We start from the raw sequence: 7,209 nt of genomic DNA on the forward strand, positions 1-7,209 counted from the left end.
ATCAATGAACTTTCATGAAATCAGATCTGTGTGATATTATAGTAAACTCTGCAGTGTTTGAATCTGAATTTGCATTCCATGTGTGATTTTACCGTACCATGTTCCTCTATTTCTTTCAGTATATTGTTCAGCTTTGGTAATCTGTGGCACATTTTCACAAAGGATTCCCACATCACCCTTCGGGCCCCAGAGCCTTTCTCCATCACCAGATTTAGGAGAAGTTTGGAACTGTCGGCCCGGTTTCCCTTCTCTGTGAGCTCAGTGATTTTCTGTAAAGAATAATAATGAATGTATTGAGGAGCGGAGTGGAAGATGAATACTGTTAACGAGAAGGAAAGGATCTACACAGTGATGGGATCTCCCCATTGTTTTGAGCACAGAAAGTAATCACTGGGACGGGTACTGGTCCATTCTGAACATGGGCTGAATTTTCTGTAAACATCTTGATTCACTCATTCACGGGAAATAAATAAGATAGAAGGAAAAAAGAAATCAGAAATCTTGTTCTAGGAGAGTGAGGAATCACTGAGTATCAGCAATAGGTTTAATGGGATAAGTTATCTCTCTCCCTCAGTGTCCAACATGACATCAGATTCCTGATTGACAATATGATACACTTGCTTCTCACACTTACTTCCTGCTGTCACACTTTGTTATTTACTTAGAAATAAAACACAGCGAATCAGAGCTCCAGTGGCAGGGAAGGGACGACACGGAAGTGAGGGAAGCATCTAGAAAACTGCCTGAGAAATTACACCGACTAATCAAAACAACCACTCTTGGTGTATTGGTCAGCAGAATCGACCAATAATAACAATAATAATGATGACAAATCCAGTCACTCCAATAGCATGCTTCTTCAGCAATTGAAATGACAGACACTTTATTTCTTGCACAATCGCTGCCGGTATGAAACCCCAGTAACTGGGAGCACGTGTCCACCAATGGATAGTCAGGGCTTCAATCACCAACTTACATTTTTATAGGGCTTTTAAAGTAGAAACTAGTCCCAGGGTGTTTCAGAGAGGCGGAATCAGACAATGAACCCGAGACATGGCAGGATAAAATAGCAGAGGTGGCCAGAAGCTGGAGGAAAGGTAAGGTTTAAGGAGTAGAGAGAGGTGGAGAGGCAGAGGGGTTGATGGAGTGAATTCCTGAGCGTGGGGCCTGAGACAATTGAACGCTCAGCCACCAGTGGTGGTGTGAAGGACTGGGTGCACAAGAGGCCAGAGTCAGAGCAACGGAGAATTCCATTTGCACTGGAGGTTGTAGGGCTGTAGTGGGTTACAGAGATAGGAAGGGTCGAGGTCCTAATGTTATTTAAAGAGAAGAATGGGAATTCTAAACTGAAGGCATTCCAGGAGCGGGCGCCATGAAAGTTGTGTGAGCACACTAGTGATATCTGAATGACACCTGGGCAGGTTGCTGGCAGCAGCATTTAGGAGTTGCTGAACATTAGAGAGGGTGCAAGGAGCGAGGCCGGCCAGGGGAGCATTGGGACAGTTGGGTTTAGAGATGGTCCGAGGCAGGGGCGGGCAATGTTACGGGGATAGAAGTAGGGGATCTTTGTGATGGCGGGTATATGGTGCAGGGAGTTCAGCTCAAGGTTGGATGCGGAGATTGCGAACAGCCTGGCTTAGTCTCTGGCAGTGGCCAGGGAGGGAGATGGACTCAAGCGATGAGGCAATGGAATTTGTGGTGGGGAAGCAGATGGTGGCATCAGTCTTCCCAATGTTTAACTGGAGGTAAATGGGAATGACATTCCACACCAAGAGCGCTGTTGCAGGTAATTTACCCAGATGCATAGAGATTTGGAACCTCAATTATAGGAAGGAAATAAAATACCTTGAAAAACTGCTCAGCAGGTTCACTGGGATGTGGAATTCCTGTTCTAGAGGGGATTTGAGAAGTTAGGGCTCATGCTACACTAGTTCAGCAGATTTGGCGAGGAGTTGATGGAAGTCTTCAGTTTCTCTAAGTTAAGATGAAAGAAATGTTTGCAGATTGTTTCCACTGTTTGGTCAAAGGGCTTATTCAGAGGATTAAGGGTGAGGAAGCAAGTCGATGAATTACTTTAAACAAATAATTCGATTGTTTTGAAGAAAAGGGATTGTTAGAGTTCATGGGGTGAACAGCAGGTTGGGATTAGATTAGGTTGGTTATTAAAGGTATCGGATAGTGAGCAGCATGTTGTGATTAGATTAGGTCTGTTATTAACGGTATTGGGTAGTTCGCAGCATGTTGGGATTAGACTAGGTAGGATATTAACTGTAATGGATAGTGAGCAGGAGGTTGAGATTAGACTAGGTGGGATATTAACGGTAATGTTTAGTGAGCAGGAGGTTAGGATTGGACTAGGTGGGATATTAACGGTAATGTGTAGTGAGCAGGGCATTGGGATTAGACTAGGTTGGATATTAACAGTAATGGGTAGTGAGCAGGAGGTTGGGATTGGACTGGGTGGGATATTAGCAGTAATGGTAGTGAGCAGCAGGTTGGGAATTAGACTAGGAGGGACATTAACAGGAATGGGCAGTGAGCTGGAGGTTGGGATTTGACTTGGTGCGATATTAACAGTAATGCATAGGGATCAAGAGGCTGGGATTAGACTAGATGGGATCTAATGATAATGTGTAGTGAGCAGGATGTTGATATTAGAGTTGGTGGGGTATGAACGGTAATGGGTAGTGAACAGGCAGTTTAGACTAGACAAGGTTGAATACTAATGGTAATGGGCAGTGAGCAGAAGGTTGGATTTACACATGATGGGATATGAATGGAAATGGGTAGTGAGCAGGACGTTGGGATTAGAGTAGTTGGGATATTAACGGTAATGGGCAGTGAGTACGAGGTTGGGATTAGACAAGGTGGAGTATGAAAAATCACGGGTCGTTAGCAGGAGGTTGGGATTAGACTAGGTGGGATATTAACAGTAATGGGTAGTGAACAGCAGATTGGGATTGGACTAGGTCAGATATTAATAGTAATGGGCAGTGAACAGGAGGTGGGGATTAGACTAGGTGGGATATTAACAGTAATGGGTAGTGAGCAGGAGTTTGGGGTTAGACTAGGTGGATATTAACAGTAATGGCTAGTGAGCAGGAGGTTGGGATTGGACTAGGTGGGATATTAGCAGTAATGGGTAGTGAGCAGCAGGTTGGGATTAGATTGGTGGGATATTAACAGTAATGGGTAGTGAGCTGGAGGTTGGGATTAGACTAGATGGGATATTAACAGTAATGGGTAGAGAACAGGAGTTTGGGATTGGACTAGGTGGGATATTAGCTGTAATGGGTAGTGAGCAGGAGGTTGGGATTAGACTAGGTGGGATATTAACAGTAATGGGTAGTGAGCAGGAGTTTGGGATTAGACTAGGTGGAATATTAACGATAATGGGTAGTGAGTAGGAGGTTGGGATTAGACTAGGTGGGATATTAATGGTAATGGGTGGAGAGCAGGAGGTTGGGATTAGTCTAGGTGGGATATACACAGTAATGGGTAGTGAGCAAGCGGTTGTGATTAGATTGGTGGGATATTAACAGTAATGGGTAGTGAGCAGGAGGTTGGGATTAGACTAGGTGGGATATTAGCAGTAATGGGTAGTGGGCAGGAGGTTGGGATTAGACTTGGTGGGATATTAGCAGTAATGGGTAGTGAGCAGGCGGTTGTAATTAGACTAGGTGGCGTATTAATGGTAATGGGTGGTGAGCTGGAGGTTGGGATTAGTCTAGGTTGGTTATTCATGGTAATGGGTAGTGAGCAGCAGGTTGGGCTTAGACTAGGTGGGATATGAACAATAAGGGGCAGTGAGCTGGAGGTTGGGATTACATAAATTGGGATATTAAAGGCAATGGGCAGTGAACAGGAGTTTGGGATTGGACTAGGTGGGATATTAGCAGTAATGGGTAGTGAGCAGGAGGTTGGGATTAGTTTGGTGGGATATTAACAGTCATGGGCAATGAGCAAGAGGTGGTGATTAGACTAGGTGGGATATTAACAGTAATGGGCAGTGAGCAGGAGGTTGGGATTAGGCTAGATGGGATATTAACAGTAATGGGTAGAGAACAGGAGTGTGGGATTGGACTAGGTGGGATATTAGCAGTAATGGTTAGTGAGCAGCAGGTTGGGATTAGACTAGGTGGGATATTAACAGTATTGAGCAGTGAACAGGAGGTTGGGATTGGACTAGGTTAAAAAGTAACAGTAATGGGCAGTGAGAAGGAGTTTGGAATTAGACTAGGTGGGATATTACCGGTAATGGGCAGTGAGCAGTAGGTTGGGATTAGACAAGGTGGGATATTAACGGTAATGGGCAGTGAGCAGTAGGTTGGGTTTAGACTAGGTGGGATATTAACGGTAATGAGCAGGAGATTGGGATTAGACTAGGTGGAATACTCATGGTAACGGGTGGTGAGCAGCAGGTTGGGAACAGATTAGGTGGGATATAAACTGTAATTGGTAGTGAGCAGGAGGTTGGGATTCGACTGGGTACGATATTAATGGTAATTAGCAGCGTGCAGGAGAATGGGATTAGACTCGTGGGATATTTATGGTAATGGGCAGTGATCATGATTTTGAGATAAGACTGGGTGGGATAATCGAGGTAATGGGTAGAGAGCAGAAGGTTGGGATTATGCTAGTTGGGATATTAACAGTAATGGGAAGTGCGCAGGATGTTAGGATTAGACTAGGTGGGATGGTAACAGTAATATTCAGTGAGCAGGAGTTTGGGATATGCCTGGGTGGGATATTCACGGTAAACGGTTAGTGAGCAGGAGGTTGGGATTAGACTAGGTGGGATATTCATGCTAATTGATAGTGAGCAGGACGTTGGGTTAGACTCGGTGGGATATTCACAGTAATGGCTAGTGAGCAAAAGGTTGGCATTAGACTAGGTGGGATATTAATGGTAATGGGCGGTGAGCAGGAGGTTGGGATTAGACCAGGTGGGATATTAAAAATAATGGGTAGTGAGCAGGAAGTTGGGATTAGAATGGTTGGATATTAACAGTAATGGGTAGAGGGCAGGATGTTGGGATTAGACTAGGTGCGATATTAACAGTAATGGATAGTGAGCAGGAGGTTGGGATTAGACCAGGTTGGATATTTACAGTAATGGGTAGAGAGCATGAGGTTGCGTTTAGACTAGGTGGGATATTAACAGTAATGGGTAATGAGCAGGAGGTTGGGATTAGACTAGCTGGCATATTAACAGTAATGGGTAATGAGCAGGAGGTTGGGATGAGACTAGGTGGGATATTAATGTCAATAAGTAGTGAGCAGGAGGTTTGGATTAGACTAGGTGGGATTTTAACAGTAATGGGCAGTGAGCAGGAGGTTGGGATTAGAATGGCGGGATATTAACAGTAATGGGTAGTGAGCAGGAGGTTGGGGTTAGAGCATGTGGGACATTAACAGTAATGGGCAGTGAGCAGGAGGTTGGGATTAGACTTGGTGGGATATTAAGGGTAATGGGTAGTGAACAAGAGGTTGGGATTAGAACAGTTGTGATCTTAACAATAATGGGCAGTGAGCAGGAGTTTGGGATTAGGCTAAGTGGGATATTAACGGTAATGGGTGGTGAGCACGCGGTTGGTATTAGGCTAGGTGGGTTATTCACGGTAATGGGCAGTGAGCAGAAGATTGGGATTAGACTAGGTGGGATATTAACGGTTTTGGGTAGTGACCATGAGGTTGGGATTAGACTAGGTGGGATATTGACAGTAATGGGTAGTGAGCAGAAGGTTGGGATTAGACTAGGTGGGATATTAACGGTATTGGATAGTGAGCAGGATGTTGGGATTAGACTAGGTGGGATATTAACGGTAATGGGCTGTGGGCAGGAGGATTGGATGACACTATTGGGATATTAATCGTAATGGGCAGGGAGCAGGACTTTGGGATAAGACTGGGTGGGATATTCACGGTAATGGTTAGTAAGCAGGAGGTTGCGATTAGACTAGTTGGGATATTAACAGTAATGGGCAGTGAGCAGGAGGTTGGGAGTAGAGTAGGTGGGATATTAACGGTAATGGGCAGTGAGCAGGAGGTTGGGATTAGACTTGGTGTGATATTAAGGGTAATGAGTAGTGAGCAGGATGTTGTGATAGAATAGGTTGGATATTAACAGTAATGGGCAGTGAGCAGGAGGTTGGGATTAGACTAGGTGGAATATTAACTGTAATGGGTAGAGAGCATGAGATTGGAATTAGACCAGGAGGGATATTAACAGTAATTGGTAGAGAGCAGGAGGTTGGGATTAGACTAGGTGGGATATTAACAGTGATGGGTAGTGGGCAGGACGTTGGGATTAGAGCAGGTGGGATATTAACGGTAATTGGTAGAGAGCAGGAGGTTGGGATTAGACTAGGTGGGATATTTACAGTAATGGCTAGTGAGCAGGATGTTGGGTTTAGACTAGGTGGGATATTAACGGTAATCGGCTGCGGGCAGGAGGATGGGATTAGACTAGTGGGATATTAACGGTAATGGGCAGTGAGCAGCAGTTTGGGATAAGACTGGGTGGGATATTCACGGTAATGGGTAGTGAGCAGAAGGTTGTGATTAGGCTAGGTGGGATATTCACCCTAATGGGGAGTGAGCAGGAGGTTGCGATTAGACTAGTTGGGATATTAACAGTAATTGGCAGTGAATAGGAGGTTGGGATTAGACCAGGTGGGATATTAACGGTAATGGGCAGTGAGCAGGATGTTGTGATAGAATAGGTTGGATATTAACAGTAATGGGCAGTGAGCAGGAGGTTGCAATTAGACTAGGTGGGATATTAACGGTAATGGATATTGAGCAGGAGGTTGGGATTAGTCTAGGTGGAATATTAACAGTAATGGGTAGTGAGCAGGAGGTTGGGATTAGACTAGGTAGGATATTAACAGTCATGGCTAGTGATCAGCGGGTTTGGATTAGACTAGCAGGGAAATTAACTGAAATGGGTAGTGAGCAGGAGGTTGCGATTAGACTAGGTGGGATATTAACTAATGGATAGTGAGCAGGAGGTTGGGATTAGACTAGGTGGGATATTAACAGTAATGGGCAGTGAGCAGGAGGCTGAGATTTGATTTTAGGGATATTTACGGTAATGGGTAGTGAGCAGGAGGTTGGGATTAGAGTAGGTGGGATATTAACGGTAATGGGTAGTGAGCAGGAGTTTGGGTTTATACTAGGTGGGATATTATCAGAAATGGGCATTGA

This window comes from Somniosus microcephalus, unplaced genomic scaffold (assembly GCF_052327205.1).
Source record: "Somniosus microcephalus isolate GS21.2 unplaced genomic scaffold, FLI_Smic_1.0 unresolved_chr9, whole genome shotgun sequence".
NCBI classification, from domain to species: Eukaryota; Metazoa; Chordata; class Chondrichthyes; order Squaliformes; family Somniosidae; genus Somniosus; species Somniosus microcephalus.